Source organism: Bidens hawaiensis, unplaced genomic scaffold (genome assembly GCF_021521415.1).
Source record: "Bidens hawaiensis isolate Kalapana, Puna unplaced genomic scaffold, B.hawaiensis_p1.1 tig00033832_1, whole genome shotgun sequence".
Lineage (NCBI taxonomy): Eukaryota > Viridiplantae > Streptophyta > Magnoliopsida > Asterales > Asteraceae > Bidens > Bidens hawaiensis.
The window spans coordinates 28,531-43,942 of NW_027495814.1; the positions used below are offsets into that span (position 1 = coordinate 28,531).

The 15,412-nt window shown below is 35.9% G+C and overlaps 1 pseudogene; it reads left to right on the forward strand.

Moving 5' to 3' along the window:
* The first annotated feature begins 10,523 nt into the window (after window positions 1-10,523).
* On the forward strand, window positions 10,524-13,843 carry LOC143585391 (transcription factor VOZ1-like; annotated as a pseudogene).
* The last annotated feature ends 1,569 nt before the right edge of the window (window positions 13,844-15,412 follow it).

Below are 15,412 nucleotides of genomic sequence, written 5' to 3' on the forward strand. Positions count from 1 at the left end.
TAATCGATAGAATCATTTAGCTCGACCATGGATCCACATCTTGACGATTCTTGTTCGGTGAGAATAGTGTGGAGAAGGAACGAGAGGTTTCTAGTTCTCGAGTAATGGTGAAGTGTGTTAGAGAACGATGTGGTGGTAAGGGATAGTTTGAGAAGGTTCGTGGAGTTAGAAAGAAGAAGAGTAAGATTGATGAATGGTCGGATTGTGATTCGGTATCGTTGAGGGCATTGGAGTTCTACCAAGATGGAGGAATCTGCACTTGGACAGCCAACTGATTCAAATAGCATGGGTTCTTGAGTGAAAACTCAAGTATAGAGTTTTTATATTTATTTTATTTTTATTTCTATTTTCTTTTATTTTTTATTTGAGTCACTGACAATAATTTTTCTTAGTTTTGTTTTCTGTCGTTGAGTCGGTTCAAGGTATCACTACCATCACTGAGAGGAGTTTATGAGAGGTCGGAGTTCCAGGTAAGTCTTGCACGTAAAAATAATATAAAATGAGTTTAGGAAAGCTTGGTAATTTTTTTGAAAATTATTCTAAGACATTAAGGCTTCCAAAAACTCAAAACTTTCTAGAAAAAATGCTTCGTCGCGCCGCGCGACGAGGCTAAGGGTGCTAGCCGCGTAGCGCGGCCGGCGTATGAGAGGACAAACAGGTATGTCGCCACGCGCGGCCAGGGCATTACCCCTGGTCACGTGGTGCGGCCAACACTAAGACCCAAATTTATTTTTTTAATGTATTCCTTTGTGTTATCATTCAGGTATGATTTATTGTACTTAGTTTGGTATTTTGAGTCGTGTTTTACGGTCTATTTGTTCGAGTCTTGTATAAGTCATCGAGTCACTAACGCAGTTTTCTTTGAGTCACTAACAATAGTTTTTCTTAGTTTTGTTTTCTGTCGTTGAGTCGGTTCAAGGAATCACTACCATCACTGAGAGGAATTTATGAGAGGTCGGAGTTCCAGGTAAGTTTTGCACGTAAAAATAATATAAAATGATTTTAGGAAAGCTTGGCAATTTTTTTGAAAATTATTCTAAGGCATTAAGGCTTCCAAAAACTCAAAACTTTCTGGAAAAAATGCCTCGTCGTGCCGTGCGACGAGGCTGAGGGTGCTAGCCGCGTAGCACGACCAGCGTTTGGGAGGACAGACAGGTACGCCGCCACGCGCGGCCAGGCCATTACCCCTGGTCGCGTGGTGCGGCCAACACTAAGACCCAAATTTATTTTTTTAATGTATTCCTTTGTGTTATCATTAAGGTGTGATTTCTTGTACTTAGTTTGGTATTTTGAGTTGTGTTTTACGGTCTAGTTGTCCGAGACTTGTATAAGACATTGAGTCACTAACGCAGTTTTTGTAGTTCGTCTTTGTTTTTGCGTTTTTAAGATTTTCTAGTTTGTAGAAATATTGAGCTAGAGACGATCCCCAAGTTGGGTATATTGAAAAAGACAAGTGTGGGGATGGAGTAGCAGTGGAGCCATATACTTTATGTTTATTTATTTACTCCTGATTATTCATGTCTTATATATTGGTTGTTTTAGTGAAATACTTTGAATGCATAATGTCTATCAAATTGGTTTATTTGATAAGATATAAAATTAGATATGATTTGTTGAATTTTTGCCGCTTTCGTTCGTGTGCGAGAGAAGGAGGTACTGTTTGCTGAAGCACGTTCGAAGTTTGAGGGCATTCATGAAGAAGACTTTGGCATCATATTTCATACGCATATTACCAGCTAAGTATTTTCCATTATATAGCTTATTTACCTTTTATTTTGTTTTTGTTTTTAATTTTTAGTTTTTAGTTTTTAGTTTTTTGAAGTCCGACTTTATTTTTATTTTATTTTAAGTCGTCGTTATCCTTGCATTGATGACAATTCAAAATTTAAGTGTGGGTATAGGATATTTAAGTCATAGAAAAAATTTAACTAAAACAAAAAATTATTGAAAAAGTTTTTATAACAATGTTCGTTGAATATTGTGTTTTTTGCATTTTAATGGAAAATGATGATAATTATCGGAAATTGTTCTTTCAAACTACTAATAATATGAAATAATATAAAAGAAAATGCACTTAACTTGGGACGTATCGGTAGGCTTAGCCTTGAGAATGAAAGGGCAATTTGATAAAATGTGTATACGGTAATCTTTTGTGGGTAAAGCGTTTTGTCTGTGGAAGATAAGTAATGAAAGGTCGGACCATACTCAAGCCTCAATTTTTAGTATGAATGCTATAAATATTATAAATTTTAAGAATATAAATACGTTATCATATGATGCTTGGGTAGGTTTAACGTTAGAGTATGCCAAGTAGCCGGTGATATAAATCTTAAAATGTCTAGCTTTAGTGTTTTACATTTCATTGGCGTATGGTTTTATAACCTTAAATCTTGTATTGATGGGATGCCTCACGTCCGGAGACTACGGGTCTGTATGAGGTTTATCATCTAGGTATTCACAACTCCTAAGTGAGGTTGTAAATATTTAAATGCTAAAAAAGAGCAAACCCGCAGTTATCTTCCACATAAGTCATTAAACATGATCACTACGTACTTAAAGTACATATACACTACTGACTTGATTATCCACGCTAATAGCCATGTGGGATCCCTTTGCTCGCGTCTCATTACCATTAAGAAACGGACCACAAGGGACACGCCACATGTAAACCCTACAGAGGAATTTGTGCATACTCACCTATGGTAATGGGTTGAGGGTATTGCTTGATAACGGGGGTATGTCATGTTGTGGGGAAGACTAGATATTAATTAATTATACCTTAATCGTATCTAATGGCTGCTTGGTAGACTTTAATGCTTAAGATTAGGTGGATAAACAATACCCTTAATCGTCTTAAATGTTCATGAAAAGAAAAAAATGAGAGCAGCAACAGTTTTAAATCTGCTAATTTTGAGGTTTAAGTCAAGTTGGGGTGGTCTGGTCTAGTAAAAGCTAAAAATAAGCGGGTCTTAATTATATAACCTATGAGTAATATAATTGTTGGATCTTATTTGTTCACGGTAAAGATTAAGGCATGGGCTTAAGTGGACAAAAATATCGGTGATCGCGGTTTTTGCGTTTTTCTGAGCTTTAAATTAATCTATTTGTTTTTAAAACTGTATTTTAAGATTATGATTCCACTACATTAAGACTTTTTCAGGGACGGAAAAAGAGTAAGTGTGGGGATATTTGATATAATGCTAAATATATATGTTACCCTTGTATTTTGTGCTTAATATTTAATTAGTTTTTGTTCATTTTTAGTTAAGATTGGTATACTACTAACATTATTGTGTTTTGTAGGTATCGGAGGTTGATCATGGTCAAAAATGGCGAAAAAAGAGTCAAAATAGCCAAAACGAGAAGCTAGAACGCATTAGAAAATGAATCGGAAGGAGAACCGGTTGGTCAGACTGGCCCCCCTTTATTGTCGCTGCGACACGCGACCATGGGGGCCATTTAAGGTCGCGGGTGGCGGCCAACATCAGATTCCAGTTAGTTTACTCATTTTTTCAGGTTTTGGGCTCTGTTTCACTATATAAACACCTTTAACCTTAACCTAAAAAGTACCCTATAGCCACTAGATGAATTTGGAGATTACTTGAGCTATATTTCGAGATTCTTGGCCGTTTTGAAGGCAAGAGAGCATCCGGTGAGGAGTTAGACATTCGAGAGTGAAGATTATGGGTTTTATCACCTTTGATTTTCCATTATTTATATTTCACCATGTTTTCTTATTTTATTACTTTGTTTGATTTTGATTACATGATGCTAGGCTAAACTCTATAAACTACCTAGGTCGTGATGAACCTTTGTTTGGTTTGATTTTTTATTGGGATTGTGTTCATTATGGATTTTATGTTTTAAGTAAATTGGTGAGTTTGATTTAATTGATGAGTATGATTACGTGGTTTTATTTGCTTAGGTTTATTGTTTCACATTACCCTTGTTGATTGTTTCATAGGATAGGTTTTGTTAAGTCATTTACTGTGTGTTCTTGACTATTTTGAGATTGATATGCATTAAAATCATAAAAACAATAAAACTAATCAAATTTATAAAAGTGAGCTGCTAGCCTATAAAGCTGTATGGTGATAGGTTATTGATATATCTATGCTGATCAGGATTGCTAGATTTAGTTCTTCGTAAGGAGTCTGTCTAGTTAGTTGAGTCTAATTAGCTAGATTTAGTTCTTCGTAAGGATTGCTAGATTGCTAGATATATTGTGTCATTAATTGTACTAGAGTCGACCGGTAAACATGCCGGTTAGTAGTTTAAGAGTCTAAAGTATTACTTAGTGTCGCGATTAGCGTGTTTTTTTACTACTTTTAGCACATCAATTTCTTGGTGCGTTACTGGGGATTCTTGGCGATTGCGTTATTAGTTTCGATTAGACTTAATTGTTACATACGTGCCATTTGCTTTATTTAGTTTGTTTGAGTCGTAGAGTCTAATTTAAGTTTTAGTTGATTTTTAGTTTTCGAGTCTACTCAGTTGGCTCTCTTTTGCATTTTTCAGGTTTATGCTACATCTTCGTTCGCAAGGACCACCACCGGATAATCTTGGATTTTCTTCGTGGAAGACCGAGGCTAGTTCGTCAGCAGAGAAACAGCCGTCATAAGCTGTTTCTACACCAAAGTCATCACCACATAGTTTGTTGGGACGAGAAAAGTGCTAAAAGGAGATTGGAAACTTCTCAACATCTCAATAAACTGCTAAGTATGGACTCCGAGCAAGCTAAGACCTCCTAGCAAGCTTTTACTTATCCTAGCAAGGTATTTTGCCTTCCGGGCAAGGTTATCTTCTTGAAGTCCTCTTAAGTGCCAATCCGAGCAAGGTTCACTTTGTCTAGCAAGGTTGTTCTTCAAGCCAAGCAATGTTTGTTTCCTAGCATACTCTTGGCTAAACCAAGCTAAAGAAACCAAGTACTTTGAAAGATCTAGCAAGGTTAATTATTAATAAATAGTGGTCCCATCAAGCTTGAAGAAAGTTGATAAGGAAATATCTTAAGGACTTATTCTAGCAAGGTTCAACTCCGAGAAAGCTAAAGTTGTAACATTTCGGGTTTTCGTTTAAGTATCATTGTAATCATACCTGACCTGTTTAAGGGTTCGAGTCACTCATTTAATAAAACCGACACATTTATTGAGTATATTTTCTTTTATTGTTTTAGTTTTCTTTTTTATTTAATAGTTAAACATTTAAGCTTACAAGAACTTGCAACTTTCACCCAAACTCAAACTTTAACCCATTCTCGTTCCCATCTACAAACTTCAAGGACATGTTATGTAAATTATGATATTATAATACATAATAACATATATATAACCCAAACCTGGTCCGACCAGTTGAACCAAACCCGACCCGACGAACCCAATGTCTTTAAATCTTCAATTCCCGTTCGTTTTTGACCGATTATGTTAGGAAATTGGCATATTCCACCAAGTAAACGCGTAACCGACACTTAATTATAGTAGGAGCGTGTTAATTCGTCCGTAATTTGATCAACTAACCATATTAAACCTTCTCCTCACTATTGCGACCCGATTCCCCTAAACCCAATTTCATTTACAATCGCACCCTGTCACCCAAATTGATCTCTCCTTGGCCGCAACTCCTTCGAACAAATTCACCATCTTACCGGCTGTTTTAATTCGATTAAAAGGTACGTCTAGAATAGCGTTTGATCATGGAACAATAGCCCTAAACTTGTTTGATCAAACAAGGACCAGATTATCCTATTGGATTATCTAGGGTTCATGCTCCCTTAAACCTTCGTTTACATAGTTCGGATCTGCAGATGTTAACAATGGGTTAAGTTGGCTCAGTTGGTTGGTCACATGTGTAGCAAGGGCTGGGTCGCAGGTTCGAACCCGACCCAGCCAGTTTTGAGCTTTTATTTTTCTTTTTTTTTTGTCAACTTAAGGGTTTTGTTTCTTTTAATGTATATTAATCTCTACACAATTAAACATTTAAATATTATGAACCGACACTTTGAGCCGTTTTCCCGTCATCCCAAAACCCGGTTTTCTTTTATTAATTACCTTACCTTTTAGCATACTCAATATTGTTTATATATACATATATATATTGGTATTGGATCATTTCAGAAGTTTTTTTACAGCAAGAAGTGCGAGAAGTGAAGGTGTAACTCCATTAATCCCCAATTTCACTCCATTTCTTATGTGTAGTTGCGTATGTACGTGTGTAGGTGCGTATATACGTGTGTAGGTATGTATGTTTGTATGTGTGTAGGTACGTAGGTTTCAATGTGGCTCGGTACATTTGTCTGTGTATAGGTAGGTTTGAATTTGTAATTAGATATAAATACAACCAACCTACATTCATGTAGGTAACATCATAAGCAAGAGAGTGAAAAATTAGGGATTAATTGAGTTACACATTCACTTCTCGCACTTCTCGCAAGATCCATCCCCTGTATATATATATATTAAGTAATAATGTTCTCATAGGAAACCATCGTTTCATCGTCTTTTGTTGAATTCCCACGACTGCCTTATAACTAGTATGATCACCAAAGAGTTTGCAACTGTTATACGTGACTCAAGTTTAAAGCCTCAACTCTAATTGTGTTGTTTCATCACTTGTTCCTGACAACACCAAAACCGACTCATTCGTTGACGCTTAAACCGAACCTAAAAATCTGTTTCAAATACCAACAACAAGCGTAAGGTCAATCACCAAAGCTATATTGTTAATCAAAAACAACCCTCAACCTCGACACAGACCGAGACGCCTCAAGAACGAAACCATGCACTGGTCCTCACCCGTTGTGCTTCACCTGTAATCGTTGTCGATCTGCTAAATCCTTGTGCCAGCTATACACATCGCTATGACCACCTTGCTAACTTTTGTCGTGCCCTGCCTAGTGTACAGACCATCCCACAAACAGTTTACCGCTCACACTCAACCTGGTGTTCTTAATAACCGCACTTGATACCATCATGGAGACCCAAATCATCCCTGGAATACGTGCCATCAACTTGCCCTTGTTCATCAAGTCAAACCTATCAACCCCACATCCTTCAAGTCTCCTTAGTCAATCAAGGTCCTTATTACCTCACCAATTCCATACCCACAAGCTCAAGTTACCCATTTATACCATATTGAAAACCCAAATTACGCAACCCCAAATTATGAACTCAACCTATTTGAGCTACTCCAAGATAATTTACTCCGACCTTCGTGAACTAAATTTCTCATGGTACTTCTTGTCACATTAACCCTTCAAGAGACCCGAAGACTTGTATTGTGTTCTTTAGTCGATCTTAGTTATTTTTAGTTTTTTCTCAATTATAAATTTATAACGCCTTTTATGGCATCAAAATATTTAAGTATAAACTAATAACATTTCACGTATTTTACGAATAAAGTTCACATTAATTAAGTAGATTGGTTATTAAAACATATATCTGCCTCATTTTTTACCTTCCTCAACCATCCCAAATCATTTTATTAACCTCAACTATTAGTAAATTATTTCTTTACAACTTTAAGGACTTACATTTAAATAATGTCCTAGAAATTTATGAACTTTTTCCTAATTTATAGTCATACATTTTTAAAACTTGTGCTCCCTCAAAAATTAATGTTTTCAAACGCTTTTGTAACCCACACGATGGAACGAATTATGCGGACCATCCGACGACCTAAGTAATTATGGATGCATACATAATTACCCAAGTCCTCGCATGGAAATCATGATACGTACAATCATGTGTCATAATTCCAGGATCGATGGTAGTTTGGGATAACGGTACAATGTTGAGATGATAAGAACAAGGTGGATACGCTGCTGGTACATCCTATATATAAATGTTCTTATCGGATTGTCAGTAGTAGTGTTATTCTATCACTTTAAGTTCTGGGTTATGATAAATTTTAGATTTGTAAGTTTTCTTTCTGTAATATGATTAGTTTTATATTTCAACTAACCCAAGTTCTATATTTTTTTAAATCATAATATTATTTTGAATCGTAAGTTAAAATTCCCTTCACGATATTGAAATAATATTCTTTAATTTCGAGACTAGTCGTAAGAGCCACATTAAATCCATGCATGCTCAAATTACGTCGTCGTCCAATTTGACCTTCAATACCGCACCTTCGACGCACAACACGTCTCCGTCACCAAAGATAACTTATACTACGAGATGTCGTGTTGCGCTGAACTCCAGCTTGAAACCAAGCGTAACGGCTTACTCTATTATTTGGACCATTTATGGGTTCCCGATCGTGACGGTCTTCGCATGTTCATCCTCGATGAAGCTCATAAGTCACAATACTCTATTCATCCCGATGCATTTTGGTGGCCGATCTTCATACCATGTTTTGGTGGTCGGGAATGATGAAAAATATCACAGTATATCCATCCAGGCGCCTCACTTATTTTAAGATAGATTCGAGCACCAAGAGCTGTTTGGCTTGCCCAAACAACCCCCAATTTCCGCTGGGAAATTAGCGAGCCATAAAATTCATTACGAAACACCGTTTGAGTTATTGTTAATCGATTGACCAAGTCGGTTCTCCTCAGTTCCTTATTGCGAGGAGTGCCCTACCAGTATAGTAGCCCGATTTCATGTCAAGGACATCATTTGCCATCATAGGACGCCTTTGACCATTATCTCCGATCAAGATAATCGATTTATCACTCGACTTTGGAATTCATTGTAAACCGCCTTGACCTAAACGCCGCTTATCATCCGCGAACTGATAGTTAACCCGAGCTTGTCCAAGAAACCTCCCAATTGAATCGCATTTATTTGTCAAAGCTCTCTTGCCGCCCGTAGCCGTCAAAAGAGCTACGCCAATAAGCATCTTGAACCCCTCAAGTTCAATGTTGTTGAACATTTTCTCCTTAAAGTATCTCCTGGAAACGAGGTAGTTCGTTTTGGCAAAAGGAACAAACTATCTCCTCGTTTTGTTGGCCCGTTTGAGATCGTTGAAAGGGTTGGTAAAGTTGCGTATCGTCTCAATCTCCCCAAAGAGCTCTCCAATGTGCATCCAACTTTTCATGTTTCCAATCTCAAGAAGTGCTTAGCTGAGGGGAATCTCCACGTACCCCTCAATGAAGTACAAGTTGATGAATCTATGAGTGCTATCGATAAACCCGTTGAAATCATGGATAATATGGACAAGGAGACCAAGCGTAGTCATATTCCGCTTGTCAAAGTTCGTTGGGAATCTAAACGTGGTCCCGAGTTCACTTGGGAACGTAAAGACCAAATGGAGTCCATGTACCCGCACCTCTTCGTTACGGCTTAATTCCTAATTTCGGGACGGGATTTCTTAAAGTAGTGAATGCTGTAACATTTCGGGTTTTCGTTTAAGTATCCTTGTAATCATACCCGACCCGTTTAAGGGTTCGGGTCACTCATTTAATAAAACCGACGCATTTATTGAGTATATTTTCTTTTATTGTTTTAGTTTTCTTTTATTATTTAATAGTTAAACATTTAAACTTTCAAGAACTTGCAACTTTCACCCAAACTCAAACTGTAACCCATTCTCGTTCCCATCTACAAACTTCAAGGACCTGTTATAAAAGTTATGATATTATAATATATAATAACATATATATTACCCAAACCTGGTCCGACCAGTTGACCCAAACCCGACCCGACGAACCCAATGTCTTCAAATATTCAATTCCCGCTCGTTTTTGACCGATTATGTTAGGAAATTGGCATATTCCACCAAGTAAACACGTAACCGAAACTTAATTATAGTAGGAGCGTGTTAATTCGTCCGTAATTTGATCAATTAACCATATTAAACCCCAAACAAACCCTAACTAGTGATCCTATATAATCCGTTCGTTATGAATCAATTAAACCTGCAGAAAACCTTCTCCTCACTATTGCGACCCGATTCCCCTAAACCCAATTTCATTTACAATCGCACCCTGTCACCCAAATTGATCTCTCCTTGGCCGCAACTCCTTCGAACAAATTCACCATCTTACCGGCTGTTTTAATTCGATTAAAAGGTACGTCTAGAATAGCGTTTGATCATGGAACAATAGCCCTAAACTTGTTTGATCAAACAAGGACCAGATTATCCTATTGGATTATCTAGGGTTCATGCTCCCTTAAACCTTCGTTTACATAGTTCGGATATGCAGATGTTAACAATGGGTTAAGTTGGCTCAGTTGGTTGGTCACATGTGTAGCAAGGGATGGGTCGCGGTTTCGAACCCGACCCAGCCAGTTTTGAGCCTTTATTTTTCTTTTTTTTTTTTGTCAACTTAAGGGTTTTGTTTCTTTTAATGTATATTAATCTCTACACAATTAAACATTTAAATATTATAAACCGACACTTTGAGCTTTTATTTTTCTTTTATTTTTCTTTTTTTTTTTGTCAACTTAAGGGTTTTTCTCATGATATTGAACGCCTTTTTAGGTATCTTCTCATAACCCTACCTCATCATCCATCTCCACCCTCTTCATCTTCAACGGCGACTTGTGATCTCAAAATCCTGTTTAAATTTTGAATTATCTGCTATGGGATCTCTTAAAGAATCGGTAAAATAGAGATAGCTGAGAAAGGGTAAACGGGGGTAGCGAGGAACTGCCGTTTGATTTCATTCACCATCGGGTGCAATTTCAACTTTACATATTTGAATCGTTGGCTCTTCGCATCTAACACGAGCCTCCTACTCGTAAGCTTGTTTCTTTGTGCCTACTCTTTTTTTTTCATTTGTAAATTTGAATAGAGTGTTTCTGGTAATGGTAATGCTCTGAATGTTACCGTGTAATGTTGTTGCAAATTCAATCTAGCGCTAAATTGTTGATTGCGTTTATTGCCATTTTTTTGTTTATTTTGAAATGAAAATTTGTTAAAGTTAAGGGCTTTTGTGTTTAAATATGCAGGGAGAGCGATGAGCCAGGCATGAACAGCTGGTGATTCAGATGCTTAAAGAGTTGAAGAATGAACTTAATCAACCTTCGCCTGCTTCGTCTTTGCAAAAGGTTAATAGTTGAAGATCTTATGGTTATCGGTATTGAATGCGATGTGTATATAATATTATCGAGTGTTTGTTCAAGCAGGGTGGTAGTGTGGGGAGTATTTCTCAAGATATACGCAGGCTTTTGTAGCTGTGCGATAAAGAAGATGATGCAACCAGTGGATTAACTGCTATGAAACCTGATCCTGATGGTCATAAAGCTGCTGAAAAGGCAACTTTTTATAATGTGAGTGACTTTAAATAACACTTTTTGAGTATTACTTTTGTGTATGAATGAATAGTTTCTAATGCGACGTGTAACAAACGTTGCAGGATTTCGCAGCAACTCAAACGCTTCAAGAACAAGGTTTTAAGAAAAGTGAAGGTTTTCCTCATGGGTTAACAATAAGAATATGGACGATGTTGCTAACCAATTGGAAGATCTTTTTTTGTGGTTTACCTCAATATTTTGAGGACAACCTTTTTAGTGGTGGGTTGGATGGAATGGGCTGAGAGGATGATGTACCACAATAGATGACTTTTGTAGTGGCTTGCATGTTACAACTGCTACAAAAGGTCAATTTGGGATGACACATGTGTTAAGGCTTAAAGGTATTGAGTTGAAGGATTCTTTATTGGTGTTCCAGAATGTCAAGGGGTTGCGACTGCTAAATCTCCATGGAATGCACCTGGTTAGTTTTGCTTCTTTTCTTGGGTCGGGTTGGGTATTGGGTCATTTCAGTTTTGATACAAGCAGTGGTTGTCGAAGCTTAAGAACATGCTGAGTGCTAAAACAAGTTGTAATAACATGCTTATGGCAGTCAATGAGAACACGCCAGAGAGGCTCACTAATCTGCTGCACTTGGATACAACATTAGCAATGGTGTCACCTTTCATGGTTAGGGAGATCGCAATCGGTCGTGAGTTTTGTGTATTTGATCATTGGAAGTCAAATGCAAACTTTTTAAAGGTTAGCTATAATATATTTGTGTGATTGCGTCTTGGGTTAAAACTTTTTACTAACAATTAGCTTGAGTCATCTCATTTGTGAGTCAACTAATGTGTTTATTAAACTGCATTTCAAAAAGATTTTTTTTCTTTTTTGGGACTTACTAATTTATGTTTAGGATTTGGTGATGGTATCATAACGGTGTTAACTGATACCGACCGAATTTCAAGTGTGTTATTTTTTTGAAGATTGCTAATTTATGTTTAGGATTTAGTCTCTTTTTTTAAAGACACATTTTTTGGGTGGTTACTAATTTATTTTTAGGATATAGTTTCTTTGGGCGTCTACTAATGTATTTTTAAGGTTTAGTGCCGGTAACATAGCAAGTTAACCAATACCGATCGATTTCACGTTCCGGTAATGTTTTTTTTGTTATAAATACCAAGACTGACGGACAGTTACTTTTTTAAAGTGTCGAATTGACGAGTGGGCCCCATCTATCAGGGTCTAGAAAATATTGACAGACCAAGTTGTTTTAAGTTATCTGTTTAGTATACATTAATTTGTATTATCTATTTATTAGTTTGCTACTTTGGTTTGAGGTTTTGTGTTGATTTGTTACTAATTGTTTATCTTTAATAATAATAATAATAATCTGATGGTTTCTAATTAGATATGTTGAAAATTTGGATGATTTTTAACGAGTTAATTATCCTTCTTGCAGACATAGTGTTTGGAAGAGCAACAACTACCAGGCATGTCTATGAAGTTTAAGCTTAGTGTGTAGTGAATGGTGCCATGCAAGGAGTTAAAGGTCAATGTTCATGCTCTTTTATGGAAATATTCTAGTTGAAAATTTATTATAGGTAAGCACTCTATTATAACGTTTTTGTGATCTTAGTAATAACCATAGGAGGTTTAAACCATGTAATCTCTCTAATAACAGATTAATTAACGAATATGCTCTTTTAACGAATATACCTTTTTACATTTTAATTCTCTTCTAAAGCATGCTTATGCTGGAGATAACATGTTAATATGGGTGTTTGATTATGCATTTAAACATGTTGCTTGTGGTTGTAGTTAGTATAGTCGTGTTAGTGGGAGTTAAAACATGTCTAAAGCTACTTATGTATTATTATTATTATTATTATTATTATTATTGTTATTATTGTTATTATTGTTATTATTTTTTTTAAAGTTCACTGAATTCTATTTAAACAGAACATATAACAGCAGATGTGTGAGTGGGCTGACACTTGATATGAATTTGAGAATGGCATTGGGGGGGGGGGGGTATTAAACCAAATTTACCATCTTTATTCAAATAAGAAAGTACTATTATTTTCGGTATAAGGCGTCTCGAAAGTTTCATATGCAGCTAGCAGACTATGAGGTTCCATTATATAGACGTCTACTACCGGTATAAATCAATTTCAATTCTTTGGTTTGGGTCAAGTTGAAACCAAGTTCTCTCAAACCGGGTTTAAAATATGTGTGTATGATGATATAATACAGGTGGAAAGAGATTCACTACACTGATTGATGATGTTGGTGTTTCAAGCGAAGGCGACAACTATTTGGACACGCCGGTGGAAATAAATTCACTACACTACTGTATTTTTAATCCCGGATACAAGTAAGATAGAAGTCAGATAAGGAAAACCTTTCGATTCAGAAAGCCAATGCGCACGCATCAGGTATGTGATGCATTTGTTTTCAAAAAGCTACTACCAATCATTTATTGATAATATTATAACTTGTTAACTTTTAACGAGATCTTAGATTTGCCTCATATCTTAAGTAATATCATAATTGCAGTTATTTGTTTGCTCTATTTTTGTTGTTTGAGAGGTTAAATGGTTTTTATTGTATTTTGTTAGCTGTTACAGGGTGTGAGGGGGATCGTTATCCGTGCAACCGCATAGACATTTGGAATTAACATATCTGTTACCATTGTGGATTTTGTTCTGCAAGTGTTCAATGCTTTGCAAGACAGTTTATGCTCAGGTTAATCTTCTTTTGTGTCACCAAGATTATGTTAATTCCATCATATATTGAATTTGAAATCCCATTGTATTTGGTTAAGGGAGATGTGAATCTGATGATATGAAATCTTGTAGGGGATGAAGATATAGTATAATGGAGATGCTTTGGAAAAATAGCTGAGTTGTAATATAGAGCCAAAACCAAAGATCCATAGGGAAACAAGAAATCAGAAACAATGTAGGCAACCGATGCGGTTGTTTAAATTGCTCATGCTAGGAGACGAGATAGTTTAAACTTGTTATACGCGTTATTTCTTTGGCATTTCACAAGTTATTAAATGTTTAAATAAGTTCGGACATGTTATGTATTAGTTTAAACTTGATTTGAACTTGCTATGTATTATACATTTTTTTTGTGTTCGGTTATACATGTTATGTATTGTGTATTAATTTGAACATACTATGGACTTATTTGGATTTGGTTGGTATGTGTTTATAAAATTTTTTTTTTTTAATGACGCCAACTCAACCAATCTTGGTTTCAAAATAAAAACGAACGTGAGCTCGCTCAAATTTTAGCTTATTTCAAAATTGAGCCAAGCTTGCCATGGCTCATGCGGCAATTGGCTCATGAAAACTCCTATGGGATGAAAGTGAAAAAAATGTTGTGAAGTGTCACCACCTCGTACGGCAGTCGGCTCATGAAAACTCCTATGGGATGAAATTGAAAAAAAAATGTTGTGAAGTCACCGCCGCCGCATCGCGCGGGTTTTTACTAGTATATATATATATATATATATATATATATATATATATATATATATTAAGTAATAAATGTTACTTTTTTTCTCTTAAAACGGAACCATTTTAGACCGTTCAAGATAAATTTTCTATTATAACACTTAATAACGCAAACATGGATAATACTAGTATTAATAAAAAATAATAATAATAATAATAACAATATTAATGACAACAATAATAACCCTTATTATCGAAAATGTAATATTTAATCTCACACAACCGCATCGACTCTCAAAACCCGTCATAGATCTTTATATTTCGTTATTATTAATTTGTGTTTTCATTTAACAACTAGGAATATTTGTCGGTGAACCTCGAGGAGTTTGATCGTTTTCCATCATAGCCTTTTCTTTTGTTATATCGTCCTCGTTTATCTCTAATTAAAGGAAAGTAAATCCACATCCCCATTTTTTTACCGTTTTACATTTTTAGGGGCATTATGCGTTCACAATCAAATTATTGTTTTCACTACGATTCCATTATATGCGTAATTGAAATTGCTCGATTAGTTGATATGTGCAAATGTGACTATGTGTTTATTTTATGTTGGTTGGTATCTCATCCTCATCCTCATCCTCATTAGTATGATCATATGCCGTCGGAGTAAACCCTTATCTATATGATTCGGTTGAAAAGACAACTATTATTTATTGTTACACTAATTGTAGTGATTTACGATTATCGCGTGGAATTGTCATTTTATTA